We start from the raw sequence: 21,652 nt of genomic DNA, 5'->3' as shown, positions 1-21,652 counted from the left end.
AAAGAAAGAAAGAAAGAAAGAAGAAAAAGAAAGGTGGTGGGGGAAGGAAAGAAAGAGATTCCCTGTCTTCCTTTGCCTGTCCAAACCAACTGAAAGGACAGCAGTGCTTGATCTCCCCCCAAACTTTGCACCCCCCCAAATCCAGTGGAGAAGGGAAAGGGGGGACCCCACTTTCTTTTCTGCTTTCTCCCCTCCTTGGGCTCCCTTCCTCCTTTCCTAGCCCCCCTGCGTCCTTCTTTGGAATAGAAACAAGATCTGCAACTGGAGTCACTGGAGGGTTAATGGAGTCACTGGAGGGTTAATGGTGAGCTACTGAGAATACAGATGATCATCAGCTATGTAGGTACAACTTTGGAGCCTTCAGAAGGCTGGCTCTAGTGGTGAGTCTCTCTTCCTCTTTTACTCCCTCTGTTTTATGCCTCCTTTTCTGCTGTATTACAGTTGTGTGACTTGCTTCGATGCAGTTTGTAAGGTTTGCTATTTTGTTGCATGATCACTCTGGTTTAGTATGTATCCTTTGCCTATAGGGGTTTGGTACACTTTGGTAGTGCATACATTGTTTCTCAGAAACAAATGCAGATGAAGCTTATTTAGGGTACCTTTTGTGTTTTGGGTTTTTGGAAATGCATTGTTCCAATGGATTCCCTTTCATGGTTGTGAAGGGGGGGGCGGGGGAGAAAGAGAAAGGAGGTGGTCTCCCTTTTAAAAAGTGCCCAAGAGAGGCGCTCCAAGGAGGCAAGGCAAGGCGAGGCGCACTTGGGCTCCTTTTTTGCGCACACCTCCCTGGCTGGGATTAAAGGGCTGGCAATCTGCTTCTCATTTCCTCGGGGAGACCAGGGCCCCCTTTCTGTTCCCCCCCTCCGATCCCCCTCTTTGGATTTATTAAAACCCTTTTTCCCCTCCCTCCAAAGGCAGCCCCTTTGGCATCCCAGCCCCGCGCGCGCAAAGAGTGCGCTTTGCTCCTTGCCAGCCTTCTTCTTCCTCTTCTTCTTCTTTCTCCAAAAGCAAAGGCAAACCCTGTGGATCTGGCAGGGAAAAGAAAGAGGCAAGGCTGGGAAGGGCTGGATCTCCTCTCTGGAGGAGGAGGAGGAGGAGGAGGAGGAGGAGGAGGAGAGAATTGGGATTTTATTTCTTCCACTTCTCCCCCCTTTTTCCTTTTTTTGCAAAAGCAGCCTCCAGCTTGATTTTTGTCTTCTTCCCTTGCTCCTTCCAGCCAAGGCGATCTGGGATTTACTCTTCTTTTTGACATCTCTCCGGCTGAGTCTTTGGAAGTGGGACTCTTGCAACCTGTTCGCAGTAAGTCTCCCCCTTCCCCCCTCCCTTTTACTCCAAGTCCTTCATGCACATGAAGAACTGATGCCACTTTCTCCCCTATTCTTCCTCCCTGCTTGCTTTCTAACTCTGGACATGATTTTATGGAGGGAAGTCTAGAAAAGCTCAAAGGTGCCACAAGATCTCTCTACTTACTGATTCCACAGACTAACAGAGCTATTGCATTCTTTCTTTCAGTGAGTCTCAAAGGTGCTACAAAATCTCTCTACATACCGACTCCACAGACTCACACAGCTATATCTTTGCATTCTTTCTTTCAGTGAGTCTCAAAGGTGCTACAAGAGCTGTCTACATACCGATTCCACAGACTAACATGGCTATATCTTTGATTTCCTCCCCTCTGTTTTCCTTTGCATGGATTGAACATCTGATTTTACACAGAGAGAGACATGCAGACACACACTGCTACTTCTGCCTCCTCCAAGTGAAAGAGTATTTAACAGGGTTTTTAAAGAAATGACTTTCCATCCCTCCATGGCTCTCTTGTTTCTTTCCCTCTCCCCACTGGCTTTCCCTTTTCTTATTTCCTGTTTAATCCTTTCATAGCTTCATCTTGGAATGTCAGTTAAAAGGCACAAGTTGGAAGGCACTTTCCGTAGTTAAGCCTGCCTTAACTCCAAGGGATCTTGGAGGACCTCTGAGACCGGTGCTACAAGATCCCCCTTTGCACACTGATCCCCCAGAGTAACAGGGCTACTATGTCTTTGAATTTCACATACTGTGTGTAGAGAGATCATCTGAGGAAGTAGATTTAAGTCTTGGAAAGCTCCTGCTGCCAATTTCTTTCTTTCAGTTAGTCTCAAAGGTGCGACAAGATCTCTCTACATACTGATTCCACAAACTCTTTGCATTCCACCTACTGTGTGTATGTGTGTGTATGTGTGAGGGAGAGAAATAGTGTGTGTGTGTGTGTGTGTATTATTGTGTAATAGGCTGGCACTTATAAGCATGTAGTCTTTTAAAATAAATGCTCTGCTGCACAGTTTTGATAGGCGGCTTTTCTGCCAGGCGTCCAGGTGCTTTAAGATGGTTGGAACAACAACTTGGTCCTGAAATGAGTTTGGGGGAAGCCAGGAAGGAAAAAAAGCAGGATGGATGTGTGTTCAGAAGAAGAGCTCCAGTAAGTGGGATAGGACCTGTCCTGGCTTTCGGTAGCCACAGGAGATGCTCAGGGCTAGAGATGAGTTGCTCTTTCAAGGACGAATCCTGAACCGAGGTCTGTGCAGATGGTGAAAGCGTGCACGTGCATGCACACACCATCTTGCTCTCGCGCACTTTCTGTTCTTGACTGCATGTGTGAAATTTGCAGCAGGGACACCAGATGTCTCTGGAAAGGTTGCTCCTGGCACTCACGAGTCTGAAATAAAAGAAATGAGCAATCCAGCGAGAGCATTCTCTGCCCTGGTGAGGAGAAGGGGGCTTGGGGTAGACTAGAGCACAGGTGGATTTGTGGACAAACTCCAGCCATTTCTCCTGCAGACAGACCTGATGGCTGCACCCAATAATAGACACCCCTTGGATCTGAACAATAGACACCCCTTATTTCTCCAGCAGAGTAGACATTGCAGACAATGGAGAGAGTATCCTTCTCTAGTATACAATTGTCGTTATCCAGAGCTCTGGAGGTTGTCACTTTTGACTGCATTCTTAACAATTGGGTGCACGCAAAATGTCTTGAATCTGTCTTCAACCCTCCCTCCCCATGGTTGGTGGGGTATTCTGGGAGTTGTAGTCCTAAAAGTAACTTTTCCAAGGTCTGACCTGACTGTCAACAGTCCAGTACAACATGGAACAGCTGGGTCTTCCATCAAACAGTGAGGTCCCTATGCTTGGTGCCATCCATTGAAGGGGGAGGGGGCAGGTTGCCCTGCCACCCTCCCTCCCCTGATGCCTCATTTGTCTGTCCCCAGAACCTGCTGCTTGGGGTGAGGGTGTTGCTGCTTCCAATGTCCATTTGGGATCTGACATACTAAGGCCACTACTTGGGTGGTGGTGCTGTGGCTCCAGATGGCTGTTTGGGGTCTCACATGGCTGCTGGGCAAGTGAGAAAAGGATACAGTCCTCTTACTTGCTTGCCCAATTGCTGCACCAGCCCTTCTGGGATGTCATCCAGTGCGGTCCACATCCCCCACACTCCCTTAGTGATGCCACTGCCGTCTAAGTTTCCCTGGAAAGCAGATGCTTCTCCATCTTGTTCCATTTGCAGATTCCTTGAACTACTGCGCCTGTTATCCCCAGCCAGCTGGGCTGTTTGACATATGGGGCAGAGAAGAAGGGAGTTGTCAGCTTCTTTATTTGGAAGGTGTGGGATGGTGATGTCTATGCTGAGGGGTGGATTCAGTCATATGCATGCATCCTGGTGTATGGTACATGCTTCCTGGTTTATTTGACCAGTGGCTACTGGATTCTTTCCACCTCTGCAGCTCAGCTCTTGTGAGATTTTTAGTCTTTATTTCCAGGCAAGGTAAAACACTGATACAATAAAAGCTCTCTACCATTTGTAATTTGACCTAAGAAAGTTTGCAGATCGCACACATACACATGTATGGTTAACACAGGGTCAGCTTTTGAAGTCGCGGTCTCTTGACAGAAAGAAAAAAACACCTACTATAAAGTCTTGATGCAACCTCCTTGAGAGGTAGTCCCTTGCCTTCTCCTTAAAAAACACTAGCTTCAGAGGTAGTCTGTTCTGCTGTCAAACAACTCATACCATCAGCATGTTTTTCCTAATGCTTTGCCCCAAACACCTTCCTTTGAATTGGATCCCAATCCCATTCTAGCCTTACCCTCTGGGGCAAAAGAAAAGGCATCTGCTCCATCTTCTGTGTGTGGGCCTTTCAAAGAGCTGAGGATGGCTATTCTGTTGCTTTTTTATAGTTTCTTCCAGGTAAACATATCAAATTCCTCAGCTTTTCCTCTGAGGACATAAAAGGTCCTATTCCTCTGTGCCCCTCTCCACCAACAACATTTGACAGTCAGGTCAGAGCTTGGAAAAGTTACTTTTTGGACTACACCTCCCAGAATCCCCCAGAAAGCATGGTGAGAGAGGGTTGAAGAGAGATCCAAGGCATTTTGCTTCCTTGGCTGTAAGGCAATAGGGAACGTATTCATTTATAGAAACCAGCTGCGCAGTTCAGTTTTCAATTTTTGTTCAACCCGTCTGATGCGCGAGTGTTCTGGGAAGTATTCAGGATCACAACTTTTCCAAAGGTGGCATGTTTCCTTGTGTGTTTGACCTCAGAAAGCCTCTATATAGTGTTTCTATTTAATGGGCAGGGTAAATGAAGGAGAGATAGAATGAGAGAAGAACAAATTGGTGCAGGAAGCACGAATAGTGTAGTATATGTAGTAGGTTATTTATATATGATTAATAATATCCAGATTAGTAATATCTTCATCCCCCACCTTTCCTTCAGTGAGTGGAAGGTGGTGTGCATGGCTGTCTTCCTAACTTTTCTTTACAACAACCCTGTAAGGTAGGTCATGCTGAGAGAGTGATAGGTCCAAGGGCACTCAATGAAATACATGACTTACAGTAAACCCCCCTCCTAAAAAAAACCCACCGTGTGGCTTACTGAGTATCAATGATGAGGATTTTGTTTTTAGTATATTAATAGATTGTTTTGCTATGTCAGCATTTTATAGCGTCGTGTTTTTACTGATTGTTTTTGATTATGTATGTCTGCCCTTTGGTGAAACTGTTGTTGTGTGCCTTCAAGTCATTTCCAACTTATGGCAACCTTATTATAAGGTTTTCTTGGCAACTTCTTTGGAGGGGGTTTGCCATTGCCATCCTTTGAGGCTGAGAGAGTGTGACTTGCCCAGGGTCACCCAGTGGGTTTATATGGCCAAATCAGGATATGAATCCTGGTTTCCAGAGTCGTAGTCCAATGCTCAAATCAAACCACGCAGTCAAATAAACATGATTACATCTGAAGAAGTAATATGCATGAAAAGTTGTTGCAGGGGTATTCCACCTGTTCAGTATTTTATTTTATTTAGTAGTCTGTATTTGTTTTAAAACTTTTGGAAGTCCACATATCCATTTCACAACTATCAGGCTCTTTGGGAAACTGTGCGTGACTTCCATACGTATATGCTTTTTAATAACAAAGGAGTGATTTCTCATAGTGTGGGTAAAGGGATAGCGCATGTTCATTGGTATATAAGCATGCACCTGCTTTCCTCCCACATGAGTATCTGAAGCGATGATTGCAAAGATAACGGTGCTTCTGGGTGCATGCAGATGGCATTTCTTTCTCCACTGAGCAATAGCAGAAAAATTCTCAAGACACCTGGGGTTAGGGGCTGGATTTTCAGATCAGAGAGTTTGACATCATAGCAGGTGATGTTAAGGCTTCCAGCTGCCTTAAACAGCAATTGTTCAACAATGGTGTGGCTTTTTGCATAAGGCAATGCAGCTCTGAAGCCATATGACTTTGGAGGCTCTTCTATTCTATTCTCTTTTTAGTTACACTTGCACTTTACTTTTCCTCCAGTGAGCTCAGGGACATACATGGCTCCACTCACCTCTTCCACAAGAGGCCTGTGAAACGTTAGGTTTTGAGTTCACCCAGTGAGTTTCTTTGGTTGAGTTAAGTCCCAGTACAGCTCCCAAACCATGGCACCACACTAGCTCCCCAGTCTATACTGGTGCAATTGACAACCAAGCTCTATTTTCTGGTAACTGTTAAAACAGGTGCCCTCATGGGATACATTTTTCTTTGTGTGTTGCTTTGCGTCACCCTTTGTACAACAGTCCTTGTGCTGCTGACTTACTGTACTGCAACCATTGCATATCTGTAAGCCCCTGTTGGTCTCATTCACAAAAACAACCTGTTTCCCTCATTTAGGAAGCGTCTCTCTGAGTTTTGACTGGGGATGTGCTATTTTTCCCCGTTTCAGTTTCTGACATGTGTGAATATTCTGGAGAGTGAACAATTGTGCCATGACAAAAAGAGACTATTGTATCAAAATGAAAGCAGGCTTTCCATGGCAGGGGTGGGTACAACATGGATCAGGATCTACTGGTAGTTATCTGGGTGATTTGCACTGTGTTGCCAAACTCATCAGAAAGCCCAAACAGACAGGCCAAAATAAAGCTGCTTTGGGTCACTTTGGAGGTATGCTGTTTAAATGGTGCATGCATCCTAAGAGGCCAGAAGCCGCCCCAAAGCAGCTTTGGTTCAGCTTCTGGCCTCTTAAGATGTGTGTGTCATTTAAACAGCATGCTTCCAAAGTGACCCGAAGCAGCTTTATTTTGGCCTGTCTGTTTGGGCTCCAAGTCCCAGGCTTAAACTCATGCTGCCAACTTTTTTATTTCAGTTAGTCTCAAAGGTGCTACAAGATCTCTCTATATACTGGAATTATTAGTTTATGTGGAAACCTTTTTAAAATTATCTCACAAGAAAGAAAAGAAGTTTGAGGTGAGATAGTTTTCAAGAATGAGCATAGCTCAGGGGAAGGTGCATCACTAGGGGGATGCAAGGAGTGCAGTCTGCACTAGGTGACACCTCCTGCACCTCTTGCTGCCACTGAAGTGGAAAAATGCAGAGGCACTGGAGGAGAGGGCCAAGGGACCTTGCACCTCACTGCCACTATGTTTTCTTACTCTTAAGTAGGACAATGGGGAAACACTGAAGGAGACAACTGGGTCCCTTCAACCTTGCTCTGCCACTGTGTCATCCTGCTCATGACATGGGCAACGCAGAGCCACTGAGAGAGAAGGCTGGGCTTCCCTGCACCTCCCTGCCACCACATCTTCCTACTCATAAGTAGGATGATGGGGAAATATTGAGGAAGAGGGCTGGGCCCCTTCAATCTCACTGCCACTGTGTCATCCTACTCACATGTAGAACAATGTAGAGGCACAAGGGAGTGGGCCAGCCTCCCTGGCACCTCACTGCCACTGCACTGTCATACTCTTAAGTAAGATGGCACGGAAGCACTGAGAAAGAGGGCTGGTCCCCCTTCCACCTCGCTGCCATTGTGGCATCTTATTCATGAGTAGGACAATTCAGAGACATCAAGGGAGAGGGCCGGACCTTCCTGCACCACTGCATCTTCCTAGTCATAGGAAGGATGATGGGGAATCACAGAGAGAGGGCAAGGCTGCCTTTAGTGGTTTGACATAGGACCTAAGACTCTGGAGGTCAAGGTTTGCTTCCCTGCTCTGCCATGGAAACCCAGTGAGTGACCTTAGGGTGAATCACACTCTCTCAGCCCCAGGAAACCTCATCTTTCAAGAAGGAATGTGAATCTTCATCTAATTTATTTATGCATGCAAGAATGGAGCTGCAAAAGAGCATGAAGTTTTCTGCACAGTTTCCAAGGACTATTGATACTTTGAGATGTCTTTCATGGATTTATTTTCCTTTGTTTGTGGAGAGATGAATATGCCTTTTTCTGGGCAGGAATTTTTTTGCACATGAAAGAGTGTTATTTTTTCTACAAAACACATGATTTTCTGTACATGTTTCCTGTGCAAAAGAATTCCCCCAAAGACATCCCAAAACACAAAGAAAGTTGTGGCTGTTCTATTTTTCCCAGGAGAGTGTCCTAAGTATTGGGACAGACTCTCCCCCCCCCCCCCCCCATGAGTAAATGAATATTAGCAAATATTATTTTCATTGCTTGTTTCCGGCTTCCCAAGGTGCAACAGACAAGACTGAACATGGGTCTTGAATGACAGCCATCTTGGAAAATTTTGCATGTGAAACGTTCTGAGAGTTTAGGCTGGCGTCAGGTATAGGAAACCATAAGGCCAATTCTGGCATTTGGGCCAAGCTAATGTTACGAGGAAGATGCAGCGCCTGTGATGAGCATGTCTTTGCTTTCACCAGGGTTGATTTGGAAGCTATTTTGTAAGGGATTAAGAATCCGAATGTCTCTGATCATCGTCTGTGGAAGTCTTAACTTCAAAGGTGAATTTCCCGACCATTGAGGAAATGTGGCGTGTGTGTTTTTTCCATATGCCATTACCACACATCTGGATACGCTTCATTGCAGCGCACAAATTTAAGACCCAAATACTGCAGTCTTCGGGATTTTAAAACGCACATGTGCAGAGCAAGATGTTTGGTTTAGCTCTCTCTGGAGTAAATTGGCACCTTATGCATAGCCAAAGGAAGAGTATTCATATTGCTGTGGGGGGATTCTGGGAGTTGCAGTCTTTTTTTTTTTTGGTATAACATGTTTCATATACACCTTGTACGCATAGCCTGAAGGTAATTTCCTACACAACATTTAAAATAATTTTGTGCATGAAACAAATTCGGTGTACAATGAACCATCAGAAAGCAAAGATGCCACTATCTCAGCCATCCAAGGTGGAGAATGTGTGGCCTTCCAGACACAGTTCCCATCAGCTCCTATCATCCTGGTCAATGGTGATGGCTGATGGGAATAGCAGTTCATTAACATCTGCAGGCCTAGAGTGGCTTTACCCCTTATGTAGACAGTCTAGATGGGAACAAGGTAGACAGAGAACATGGGTTTGTTCAGGGAAGAGATTGAACATACTCGACTTTAAGTTGACCTCATGTATAAGTTGAGGGCAGGTTTTGGGGCCAAAATTAGGTATTTTGATATGGTCCATGGATAAGTCGAGGGTAAAATTGAAGAGCATGTAACAAACAATATACAGGATGATGCAAACAAAAACAGTGTCAAAGAACAAAATTCCAGCAGATATTAACTGTTTGTGCTCATACTAAAGACTATATGGATGAGATAATGGTAGAGGGTCGGTGCTTCCAGGACAGTTCTTGCCTTTCACCAGCATATGGTTCCTTTTAAAAATAACTATTAAAGTATAGTATTTATATTATCCCGTGGATAAGTCAACACAGGTTTTGCGGGTCAATATTTCGACTAAAATTTCTAGAGTATATACAATATACTTTGCCTCCCAGTTTTGGGACTAGGGTAGTATGTGCATGTACATCTACATGTACATAGAGTATGTACATGATGGATCATTTCCAGGTGGTGCACCATTGGACACATTTCTTCACTAGAATGGTTATAAATGCATGTTTTCTCTGTGAATGTATTCTAGATATTATAAGCATAGCTGTCATGGAGGTACAGTGATAAGATACAGTGACTATCACCCTGGAGACGGGGTTCGAATCCCTGCTTGGCAATAAAAAACCACTTGTGATCTTGGGCAAGTCATATTCTTTCAGCTTCAGAACATGGCAATAGCAATGGCAATCCCAACCCCACTGAAGAAACTTGCAAAGAAAACTACATGGTAGGTTTGCCTTTGGGGCGCCATAAGTCGGAAATGGCTTGAAGGCACACAACAACAACAACAACAACAACAACAACATTTAATGATACCAGACCATGGAAATGTTACTTTATTTGGACAACAGCTACCAGACCACCCCAGTTCACAGCTAGCTTGGCTACTGTGTTAAGATCATTTATCAGCCCAGTGCCGTGATTTGTATATGTGTGTTTAAAATAGCCAAAAGACTCATCCTAAGAGAGTATATTTTATAGAAGAGTAAAGACCTCCTTCCCTGGAGGTCTTTAAACAGAGGCTGGATGGCCATCTGTCAATGCTTTGATTGAGAGTTCCTGCATGGCAGAATGGGGTTGGACTGGATGGCCTTTGGGGTCTCTTCCAACTCTATGATTCTATAAGAAGAGCATATTTTAAAAATACTTTTACTTCTATCATGCCTTTGAAAGCACACAACACAATTAAAAGAACAGAAACGACTACAGAACACAATTGCTGATCATATTTAGAACACAAAGAGATCCTCACATTCCGACTGTTCGGTCCAAAGTAAATCTCAGAGCGCAACAGCAACAGAAGTTAGTTGGTTTTAAAAGAAAAATCTGTTGGCGCAATTTGCAAAACAGAAACAAGGAGCTTTCACAGAAAGCAGATAGCTTTCATCTGGGCCGGGGCTGGGTGAAAAACAGGGCTTGCGCTGTAAGGCGGCATGAAAAAACAGCCGACAAACCCACACACAGCCACTCTGTGTGGGATCAGATCAGTGGTAATCAAGCTCTGCGCATACCAAGTACTGTTCTTAAGAACACGTGAGGCAGCCAAACAATGCGGCAGGAATGTGTGAAGGGGTTTAGGATGGCTAGGCCGGGATTAAAGTTTTGCAAAGCCACTAGTTGCATACTATTAAACATTAATAAAAGGCTTAGGCTGGGAAGGCTGCTCCATTCCACATAACTCTTTTCATACTGTAGCCCAGCACAGGTCTCTTCTTGATAGGATGCCAGTGGACTTCGTAAACTGGTTGAGCCAAAGCACTTAGGTGTAAGCTTTCTTTGCAAAGGCATATCTTGCATCCAGACCTTCACTAGGACTAATGTAGATCACAAAGGGAAGGAAAAGTCTCAAAGCTGACCCTACCATTGGCTGTCTCAGGCAAGAGAGTATGGATGGCAGGACAATGTAGTGATTTCTTAGTCCAGTCGGCCCTCCGTATCCACAGGTTCCTTGTCCACAGAGTCAACCATGCAGGGCTTAAAAATATTCCCCAAAAATATAAAGTCCTAAAAGCAAATCTTGATTTTGGCATTTTATATGAGGGACACCATTTTACTACCTCGACGTATATGTGATGGGACTTGAGCATCCATGGATTTTGGTATCCAGAGGGCATCCTGGAACCAAACCCCAGTGGATACCAAGGGCCCGCTGTCCTTTAATCTTTTTAACATTACATTTTTACTGCCAGTGATAGAGGGAGACTTTTATGGGATTTTCTGCCACAGGTGCCAGGATAAATTGACTGGTTTGGGTAATATGTATTTTGACTTGAGTAGCAAAGGGCCTCAACAGACAGGCCAAAATAAAGCTGCTTCAGGTCACTTTGGAGGTATGATGTCTTAAGAGGCCAGAAGCTGCACCAAAGCTGCACTCCAGTCCTTAGGAATGGAGCATGGCTTTGGTGTGGCTTCCGGCCTCTTAGGGCTCATGCAGCATTTAAACAGCATACATCCAAAGTGACCTGAAGCAGCTTTATTTTGGCCTGTCTGTTCAGGCCCAAGGTGTGTGTGTCTGTGTGCATGCTGTCTCTCACACAGACATGTGCACATGTTATTTACTGCTCCACCTTGGGTAGCAAAATCTCTTTGGTTCACCTGCTAAAACTTCCCTGCATATTTTCTCATCAGGAGGCAGTGGATCCACTCCTTGTTTTATTCTGAATTGAAAAGGAGTTATCCAAGGAACTAAGCCATATCCTTAGAACAGATTCCGGTCGCTGGATATTTCTTTGGAAGCATAGATGGAAACCTAGAGCAAATTCCCCATTCCACTGATATCAGTGCCACCAACTGTCATTCTAAGCACCTCTTTGTATAATAGCTTCCAGCTTGTAGGAGGCTATCTTCCAGAGAAGTGTTCTTTCCTATCTGTATTTCTATACTGAAGGAAAGATAGAAAGGACAGGATGAGGCTTTTTCTAAAGTGTATCTGCTCACCATTCTCCAGAAAGAAGAAAGTTATTCTCCTAAGGAAGGACACAACTGCAGATCTTGAAAACATTGGCTTTTTGAATTTCAAAGTATACTGTATATACTCATGTAGTCTAGACTTTTTGATCAAAAACTGACCCAAAAAACTTGAGTCGACTTATCTATGAGTCAGTGTAAGTACTGTACTTTAACTCTTATATATAAAAAAGAATATAATCTGTCCTAGAAGCATGAATCTCCCCTTTATTCTCTCATCCAGCCTTTAGCGTGGCCACAAACAGTTATAACTGCTGGCATTTTGTGGGTTCTTTGGCATTGTTTTCCTTTGCTTCATTATTTAGATCCAGTGTTTTATGCCCCTAAGTTTTACCCTTGACTTATCCACGGGTCATATCTAAATCCATAATTTCACCCCCAAAACCTGCCGACGATTTATACAAGAGGCTGACTTATAGTCGAGTATATATGGTATATGAATCAAAGAATGATTAGCAGAATGGTATCCTGTTATTGATTATTAAATTGGGTAGAATGATATACATATAAATACAAGGGGATGTAGAATGAAGATGGACAAGTCAGAAGTACACAGTTGTAAATGAACCTATCACAGAGTTTTCTTGGCAAGATTTGTTCAGAGGTTTGCCACTGCCTTCCCCTGAGGCTGAGAGAGTGTGACTTGCCCAAGGTCCCCCAGTGGGTTTCCATGGCCAAGTTGGGAACCGAACCCTGGTCTCCAGAGTTGTAGTCCACCACTGAATCCACTATGGGGCAGTACAGACCGGCCCTTTGTGCCGGCCTGACCGCGAACTAGGGCTGCGGTAGGGCCAAGCGTTCACATGCTCCCAAACCTACCGCACATCCCAGGCCCCATCTTGGCACACACCTGTCCAGATAGTGTGCACCATGATGATGTCCGTCATGCGCAGTGTCCAAACGGCACTGTCTACAATGGGCGTCATAAGGCCATGTCGCAGCCCTTATGGCTCTCCTTTTAGGGCGCAAATAGGAGCCATGTTTTGCGACCAGATTTGGGCTGTGGCGGGCAGCTGCCATGTCCCCAACCCAGCTCTTCCAGGGCCCTATGTCACACTGGCTTACATGAGACATACTAAGCAACTTCTTTAAATGCAATTTAGCATCAGGTTGTGATGATCTTATTTAGTTGTATGTTGTACAAAAAATGTATTTGGAACCAGTTCATTTGTGGCTTAATTCTGGCTGCTCTTCATTATTATCCTGCTGGCAATGTATTTGCTTGTTTTTAATTGTTTTGTTTTATAGTGCTTTTGACTGAGGGCCTCCCTAATGGCCCCATATGAAATGGAAGATGTGGGATGAAAATATTTTTATTAGACCAAAAAAATAAAGAAATGTCCTACCCCCCCAACAGGAACCAAATATGCATTTAACATATTTGCATAGTGTAGATATCCTCACAGTCTCTTTTCCATTGACCGTTGGAAACTGCCTTGAGAATATAATCTATCCTGAAAAACAGTTGAAATATTAAACAACAACAATGCAAAGTGATCTTGTAGCACCTTGGAAACTAACTGTGGGAAACAAGTTGTGGCATAATTTTTTTTGTAGGCTTGGGCTTCTCCACACTGCAGAAATAATCCAGGTTGATATCACCTGAACTGCCACGGATCCATGCTTTGGAATTCTGGGATTTGTAGTTTTGTGAGACATTTGGCCTTCTTTGTCAGAGAGCTCTGGTGCCACAACAAATGACTATTCCCAGAATTCCCTAGTATTGAACCATGGCAATTAAAGCAGTGTCAGGATGGATTCTTTCTGCAGTGCGGATGCAGCCTTGGTCTACTTCTTCAGATGCATAGAGTGAACATCTGTACAGGATGAAGGACCTTCATATTCAGACTGCATGAATAGATATACGAATGCAAAACCTGTGGATATAGTGATGAGATGGCAAGTTTACTCTGGTCGCTCTAGTCCTGTTATGGTACCAATAAAATGAAGAAATGTGCTTCTCATTCTAAAGATTTTACCTAGCAGCAACCACACATCACTCTCCCTAAAGTTGAGTAAGTTTACCTCCAAGTAATGAAGTGCTATGAGCACATTTTTATCAATTCGATGCCCGGTCACCATTGTGTTGGTGGAAATCATGGGGGCCCAAACTGTTCAATAGCTGGAACTGCTGCCGTATCCATTGCATACATTTACTATGGAGTCAGAGACCTTCATGTCTTCTCTTGTGATGTTCTCTAAAGTTTCTGGGAAGGCTGACATTGGGAGTCTTCTGAAATATATTCGTTTATGTATTGTACTTTGACTTTTCTATTTTGAATTGGGAATATTTTGAAAGACCATAGTTTCTGTCATTTGCATAATTCCCTCTTTGTTGCTGTTCTTACACATGAATGCTTTACATTGCATAGGAATCATTTCATATATTCCATATGTTCTCCTTTAATGAAAGCAGTTTCTATTTTTTTTTGGGGGGGGGGGGCTCCTAGCTATGATAAGTTGCAGCTCCTGTTTTCTCTCTTTTTTGTCTTTTTGGTAGGAGACGAGAAATTGTGGCTTTCTGGTTATCTTTTTGGAAGAGGTGCAGTGGTGTTATAAGAACATTACTATTTTTGCTTGCGGAATATCATTGGACTGCATTCTGCATTCCCAATGCAGAACTAATCCAGTTTGACACCACTTTTAATTGCTATGGCTTAATGCTGTGGAATTTTGGGAATTATAGTTTGTTTTGTGGCACCAGAGCACTCTGGCAGAGAAGGCTAGATGTCTCACAAAACTACAGTTCCCAGAACTCCATAGCATTGAGTCATAGCAGTTTAAGCAATGTCAAACTGGATGCAATCTCAGTGTGGATGCAATCTCAGTAGACTAGACTTTTAATTATTTCTAGCTACCCAAAATGCCAATTCTTGTATTCTTTCCACCTCTGACTAACCAGTTTAAATCCCACTAAGTGTTCCAGCAAAACTGGGCAGTAGGCTGTTTGCATCAAGTCAACAGAGCATGAATAGGGAGGAATAAATCCAACTCATCGGGCATCAAAGCAGAACAATTTGGCATTGGGGTGGGCCCACATTGTACAGAGCAGATAAATCATATCTCAATGCGCCATATATGGAGGTGTTTTTGGCTTGGGATGAGCAAAACCTGAGTCAGGCGACCCTGGATTCATGGCGGAGATTGTGGTCTGTATGTCAGCATGTTTGTATGTATCCATAAAATGCTGCTACAAGAAACAGATAACCAAAGGTTGTGCGTGGCGAGTGATTCATTTGGGGACTTCCCTTGTGCAGGCCCTCATGGAGATAGACAAGCGCTGCATCTAAATTGTGGCTTCATTGGAGAGAGAGAGAGGAAAAAAATGTTCCTAACAGGATAAAGTGAAGAATGGAGAGTAGCTTCTCCTTGACAGTCCTTTCTGACGCATCTCTTCTTAATGCCTTTGTGCTCATTCTGGTTTCTTTCCATTGTGTTTCGTAACTTAAGAAATCTGGCCTCTTTTTCAGAAGATGCTAATTTCCACCCCTTCCATTGGGGGTGGCTGGGTGGGTTGTCTGACATTAATTTAAGTCAGGTCCTAAAACAATAGGGTTGGATTGTGATTGATTGTGCATCGGTCAACTGAATTTTAAAAGTCTGCTTTTGTCACGGTGGTTTGCATTAAAATTTAGTGATGGGTCAGTTGCGGCTGAAGCAACATCATATATAAATTTGCAAGGGCCTCTGGGTGTATCTGGTGTTCTTTTGTTGCTAGAAGCTTACCAATGTTGCAAGGAGTGGCGCCGTTGTACAGATTTGGGTCCAGTTCTGTCACCAAGGCAGATGTGCAATTGCTAACCAAATGCCCCGGGAAATGGAACTGGTAAGAGCCAACACGATATAGCAGTCTGAACGTCAACTAGGACTTCATCTGCACTGCAGAAATGATCCAGTTTAACATTGCTTTAACTCCCATGGCTCCACCTTATTGAAGCAAGGGATTTGTCGTTTGTTGTGAACTTGTGTGGTGTAGTGGTTTGAGCGTTGGACTATGAGTCTGGCAATCTGCTCAGCCATGAAAACCCACTGGATGGCCTGGAGCAAGTTATAATCTCTCAGTTTCAGAGGATAATAATGGTAGGATTGCAGAGAATCATCCTTAGAAATGAAAGGATGGATCCTAGACAGGGTCGGATGGAGAGGCCCACCAGAAGAGCTCTGTCTTGACTGCCTTCTTAAAAGTGTCCAAGGTGCTAATAAGATGGACCTTTTCCAGCAAGTCATTCCATAATTTAGGGGCAGTGGCAGTAAAAGTTCTTTGGGAAGTCATAGTCAATCTAGTCGTGTGGCAACGTCAAACCTCCTCTGAAGACACATGCCAAGAAAACCCTATGATAGGTTCACCTTAGGGTCACCATAAGGAAAAAATGACTTGGAGGCACACAACAAACAACATGGCACCAGAGCTCTCTGACAGAGGGGGCTAAATGTCTCATAAAACTACAGACCTCAAAATTCTAGAGCATTGAGCCATGGCAGTTAAAGTGGTGTCAATCTGCATTATTTCTGCAGTGCAGATGCAACCTGGGTCTCCAGCGAATTAGGTTTCAGATCGTCACTCCATATTTTCATAGGATCACCATAAATCAGAGTCAACTTGAAGGCACACAGCTAGATGGAGAGTTGTGATCTAACTATATCTGGATCGGGTTGCTAGACTGAATGTGGGATGGGGCTCTTCTTTTTACTGCTTGACAAATCTTGGAACGGGAAGAAGTACCATAAAGCTCCATCAAGTGGGACAAAGGTACATGTCCTTCCTCACCTTCCAAACCCAATTCTCAGGCACAACCATTCCCTCATAACATGGCTATTGGAGGAGTGCCCAGCTCTGTTTGTTCTTCTTGCTTGTTCTCCTATGTACCCATCCTGGATCATAGAATCATAGAGTTGGAAGAGAGAGCTAAAGAGCCATCCAGTCCTACCCTGCTGCCATATAGAAAGATACAATCCAAGCACTGCTGACAGATGGCCATCCAGTCTCTGTTTAAAAAACTCCAACAGAAGGAGATTCCACTACATTCCAAGGCAGTGTATTCCACTTTTTCTCTTCCTAATATTGAGGTGGAATCTCTTTTCCTGTAGCTTGAATCCATTGCTCTATGTCTTGTTCTCTGGAGCAGCAGTATGGCACCCCTTCAGATGTTTAAACGGGGCTATTATGACAACTCTTAACCATCTCTTCTCTATGTTAAACATACCCAGCTCCCTAGTTCTCTCTTCAGAAGGCATGGTTTCTAGATCCTTCATCATTTTGCTTGCTCTCTTCTGGACACGCTCCAGCTTCTCAACATCCTTTTTAAATCGTGGTGCCCAGAACTGGACACAGTATGAGGTGAGGCCTGACCGAAGCAAAATAGAGGGCTTCTATTACTTCACTCGATCTAGAATCCAGTCTGGCAACTCCATATCTTGAGGCATCCACTTCTAGATCAGTGTCTAGGTTGAGGGAAGTGATGGCACCACTCTATTCTGCTTCTGCCACAGTACCATGGGCTCCTGGCCTGACTATTGATCCTTCTTTGCTGCCATTGAGTCATCCTGCTGTCTATACAGCTCTCCTACCTTTCCCAGGTTTTGTCTGTACAGAACACTTTTCTTGTCCGTTTCAAAGGTTCTCTGTCTGTTTTGGCTTTGCTTCCTAGACTTTCAGCAAGCCCTTTCCTCTGGTTTCCTGACCTTGTCAGTTTTGTTTTCAGACCTTTCTCCATGCTTTCCTCTAGAGTTTGACCTGGAGTTTATTATTTGGCCAGCAATTCTACTTCACCCTTCAGCTGCATTCCAGGACCCCTCCAGTTCTTAGTGTGTTGTAATATGCCTTTTAATGGACTATAGTTGTGAAGTTCAAATTGGCTAGAAGGAGAAGAGTCCCCAAGGAAATGCTTCCATTTCTGTCTTTTGTGTTGCTGTCCTCCATGGGCTGCATTTGTTTTGTCTGGAGTGTGATCTAAATGCTATTAGTATACCCGCCATTGTGATGACAACACTGCGTAATGGCATTTTGGGCAAGGATGAGAGAGAATTCAATTTGGTTCAGAGGATTTTTTTTAAACAAACTTCCCCAATTTTAAAAAAAATCTTCAAGACTTTGATGGAAATAATGTGAGATTTTAAAAACAAATATAGGAGAAAGTGAAACTAACAGATTTGTGCATCAAAGAGCTGTTTGACAATGGAATACAATGCCCACCAGGACATCCAGTCCAAACACTTGCCATGCAGGAATACACCATCAAAACACTTCCGACAGATGGCCATCCAGCCTCTGTTTAAAAAACTCCCTAGAAGGAGACATTTCGAGGCATTGTGCCCTCCTTATCCACAGATGTTTTATCCACGGATTCAAGCAACACGGCTTGAAAATATTCAAGAAAAGTATAAATTCCAAATCGCAAACCTTGATTTTCCATTTTATATAAGGGACAACATTTTCCTCAGTCATTATATTTAATAGGACTTGAGCATCCACGGATTTTGTTATCCACAGAGGTTCCTGGAACCAAACCTCAGCAGATAACCAGGTCCCACTGTATTCCATTGTCATACAGCTCTTACCATTAGGAAGCCAACTGGTGAATTCTTGTTTCCTGTAGTGTGAATCCATTTCTCTGGGTCCTATTCTCTGGAGCAGCAGAAAACAAGCTTGCGCCATCCTCAATATGAGATTCCTTCAAATATTTAAACAGGGCTGACATATCATATCAACCTTCTGTTCTCCAGGCTAAACATAACCAGAACTCTAAAAACCTTATTGCACACATTTTGGTGAACTTTCTGGGCATGGGTAGGGGATGCTCAGGGATGCGCACAGCTGGGAGAAAATGGATTTTACTGCACACCGAAGTGTCCTCAAAATGGCCCCATTCCATCACCTGGCGCCAAGCCGTTCCCATTCAGTATTGAGGCACACCTCTTTAAAATTGTAGCTCAGTTGCAAATTCTTTAGACATCCATCCTGGTTTCTTTAGACACCTCCCATTTTTCCTCCTCATTGGAACTTTTTGAAATTGTGCCATCAGTATCTCACTCTTAAGAAACTCCTATTCCTCGTGAACTCCTTTCTCTATTAGGATCACACTCAGGATTTCTCTAAATTTAATGAAATCAATGTTTTTAAAGTCTTGAACGTGTGTCTGGCTATGCTTAGCTTCCCCTTTCCACTGTATAACAAACTCCAGGCGAAAATGGTCACTCCCATCTAGGGATCCCACCACTTCCACCCCATTAACCAGGTCATCCCTCTTGGCTAGATCCAAAATAGCTGATCCCTTTGTTGACTCTTCCACCTTCTGGACAATGAAATTGTCTGCAAGACAAGTTCTGGACAGAGTTTGACTTCCAACAAGTATCAGGGTAGTTGAAATCTCCCGTTACTTCTACATCTCCTCCTTGTGAATGCGTGATCATCTGTTCCAGGAAGGCATAATCCAAGTCCGCAGTCTGTCTTGGCTGTGTGTTGTAGTGTAGACCTCCCACAATGACATCTCTGTTGTTTCTTCTCTCCCTCCCTAAGCGTTTCACCCAATCTGACTTCCAAGATTTAAGTCTTGGATCTCTTCACAGGTGTAAACATCCTTGACATATAATGCTACTCCTCCTCCCTTCCTGTTTGGTCTATTTCTCTGAAATGGGTTATTCCCCTCTATTACTACATTCCAATCGTCAGACTCATCCTGCCAGGTTTCAGTGATGCCTATTATATCATATTTGCTTTGTTGTGTTAAGAGTTCAAATCCATAGTGTTTATTTCCATGCTCTGTGCAGTAGTTTAGAGACATCTAAGACCATGGATCGTTCCCACTAGCTGCTTATTTAAGCCCCCCCCCCCAACCGTTGGGTTCTTGTACTATTCATCCAGTTCTCTCTATAACATTCAGGCTATTATCTCCAGCACTTGATGAACTCCTGTCCTTCAACAATACTGTCTCCCTCTCTCACACTTAAAGCTCTCCTAGTCAGGTTTTGAGACTCCTAGCAAAAACATTCCTGCCAACTGCTGTGAGATGCAACCCATTACTTATCATCTTAATAATAATAATAATAATAATAATAGGATTTATTTATATACCACCCAATCACTGGGAATCCGAATGGTTTATAACAGAGGGGATAATAGACGGTCCCCTGCCCTCGGGCTTACAATCTAAAAGACACGACACAAAAGGAGAAGGGAATGGTGAGGGAGGGAGGGGATACTTATCATCTTCATAAATCCACAGACTATGATCCAAGAAGCCAAATCATTCCTCTGAGCCAGATTTTCACCTACACTTCCAGGGCCATGTCCTTCAACTGGAAGGAGAGACGAAGCGACAACCTGTGCATCCAGGTCCTTCATCTTTCTACCCAGAGCCTAAAAATCCCATATGATATTTTGAAGGCTATCCCTTGCAGTGTCATTGGCTCCCACGCAGACCAAAAGGAAGGTATAATGGTCAATTGGCTTGGCAAGTCTTGTCATCCTCTCTGTTACATCATAGACTTTTACACCAAGGAGACAACACATGGTTCAAGACATGTTGCAGAATAGTGCCACTCTATTCAGCTTTGGTCAGGCCTCACCTGGAATATTTTGGCCAGTTCTGGGCACTACAATTCAAAAAAGATGTTGAGAAACTGGAGCGTGTCCAAAGGAGAGCGATTAAAATGGTGAAGGGTCTGGAAACCATGCCCTATGAGGAGCGACTCAAGGAGCTGGGGATGTTTAGCCTGGAGAAGAGAAGGTTAAGAAGTGATATGATAGCCCTGTTTAAACATTTGAAGGGATGCCATCTTGAGGGGGGAGCAAGTTTGTTTTTTGCTGCTCCAGAGAATAGGACCCAGACAGAGGTTTCTGCTGCCTTCCCTTGGAGCCATTGCTCAGCCATTCACAAAGTGCGCCATACTAGCATAGCAGACCATTATGCTAGTGTAATGTCTCAGCATGATGCTTGCACATTTTGTCTGAATTTTTTAACTCCAGCTGTTAGTAGCTGTCCAAGGTCTCCAATTCTGAGAATGTGTGTAAGCTGGTCCATGGAATCCATGGCAATGACCCTTAAGTAATAACGGGGGAAGTTTAATATAAGAACTGCATCTGGAGATAGAGAGATAAGATTAGTTCATGTGCAGGAAACATATTTCGAGAAGAGGAGGAAATGAAGTCATCTGGAGAGTTTCAGTCCAGGTAGGGAAGAGATAGATGAAGCAAAAGAAGGAGGAGGGACATCATGTAGCTGCTGGTAATTTGTGAAGTCGAAGGCTTTCATGGCCAGCATCCATAGTTTTTGTGGTTTTTCAGGCTATGTGGCCATGTTCTAGAAGAGTTTGTTCCTGACCTTTCAGAGAACTGAAGATCTGAAGATGCCAGCCACAAATGCTGGCGAAACATCGGGAATAAACTCTTCTGGAGCATGGCCAGAGAGCCCAAAAAAACCCACAAAAAACTATGCAGCTAGTTTGTCTTTACTAATATTCTTTTACTAATACCTCTTTACTAATATTAGGTAGGATTTTTCTTCTTCTTCTCATGATTATCTGAAAACCATTTAATTGCAGAAGCCAGGGATTCATCTTTTGGCCTTCTGGCACGCTATTATTTCCCTGGGTTTGTTCCCGCTGCTTTGTTGTTTGTGGGATTCTTCATCACTTCATTTTTAAATATTTGTCTATTTGTGCGGGTTTTTTGTTTATATCCCCATGACACATGGATTGGTTTATCCATGTCCGGAGCTGATTTTGGGCTCTTGGCTTATTCTGCTTGTCTGATGAAGACAGAAACATTTCATAGTTGGTGCCGGGCTCAACATGTAAAGGAGACAGAGCTGAAAGTGTATCTCAG

The 21,652-nt window shown here is 43.7% G+C and overlaps 1 protein-coding gene across 1 annotated transcript in view; it reads left to right on the top strand.

The window, feature by feature from the left end:
* Positions 1 to 1,208: 1,208 nt before the first annotated feature.
* Positions 1,209 to 21,652, top strand: part of LOC149306291 (netrin-3) — a 109,428-nt gene continuing 88,984 nt past the window's right edge. Inside the window, exon 1 of the mRNA XM_089476812.1 lies at positions 1,209 to 1,296. The gene's annotated coding sequence lies outside the window, so the exon portion shown is untranslated. The remainder of the gene's footprint in view (positions 1,297 to 21,652) is intronic.

This window comes from Sceloporus occidentalis, unplaced genomic scaffold, assembly GCF_023333645.1.
Source record: "Sceloporus occidentalis isolate IW3139 unplaced genomic scaffold, rSceOcc1.0.p SCAF_10, whole genome shotgun sequence".
Classification (NCBI taxonomy): Eukaryota; Metazoa; Chordata; class Lepidosauria; order Squamata; family Phrynosomatidae; genus Sceloporus; species Sceloporus occidentalis.
The sequence above is the reverse complement of the archived record's forward strand: the minus strand, read 5'-3'. Positions and strand labels throughout refer to the sequence as shown.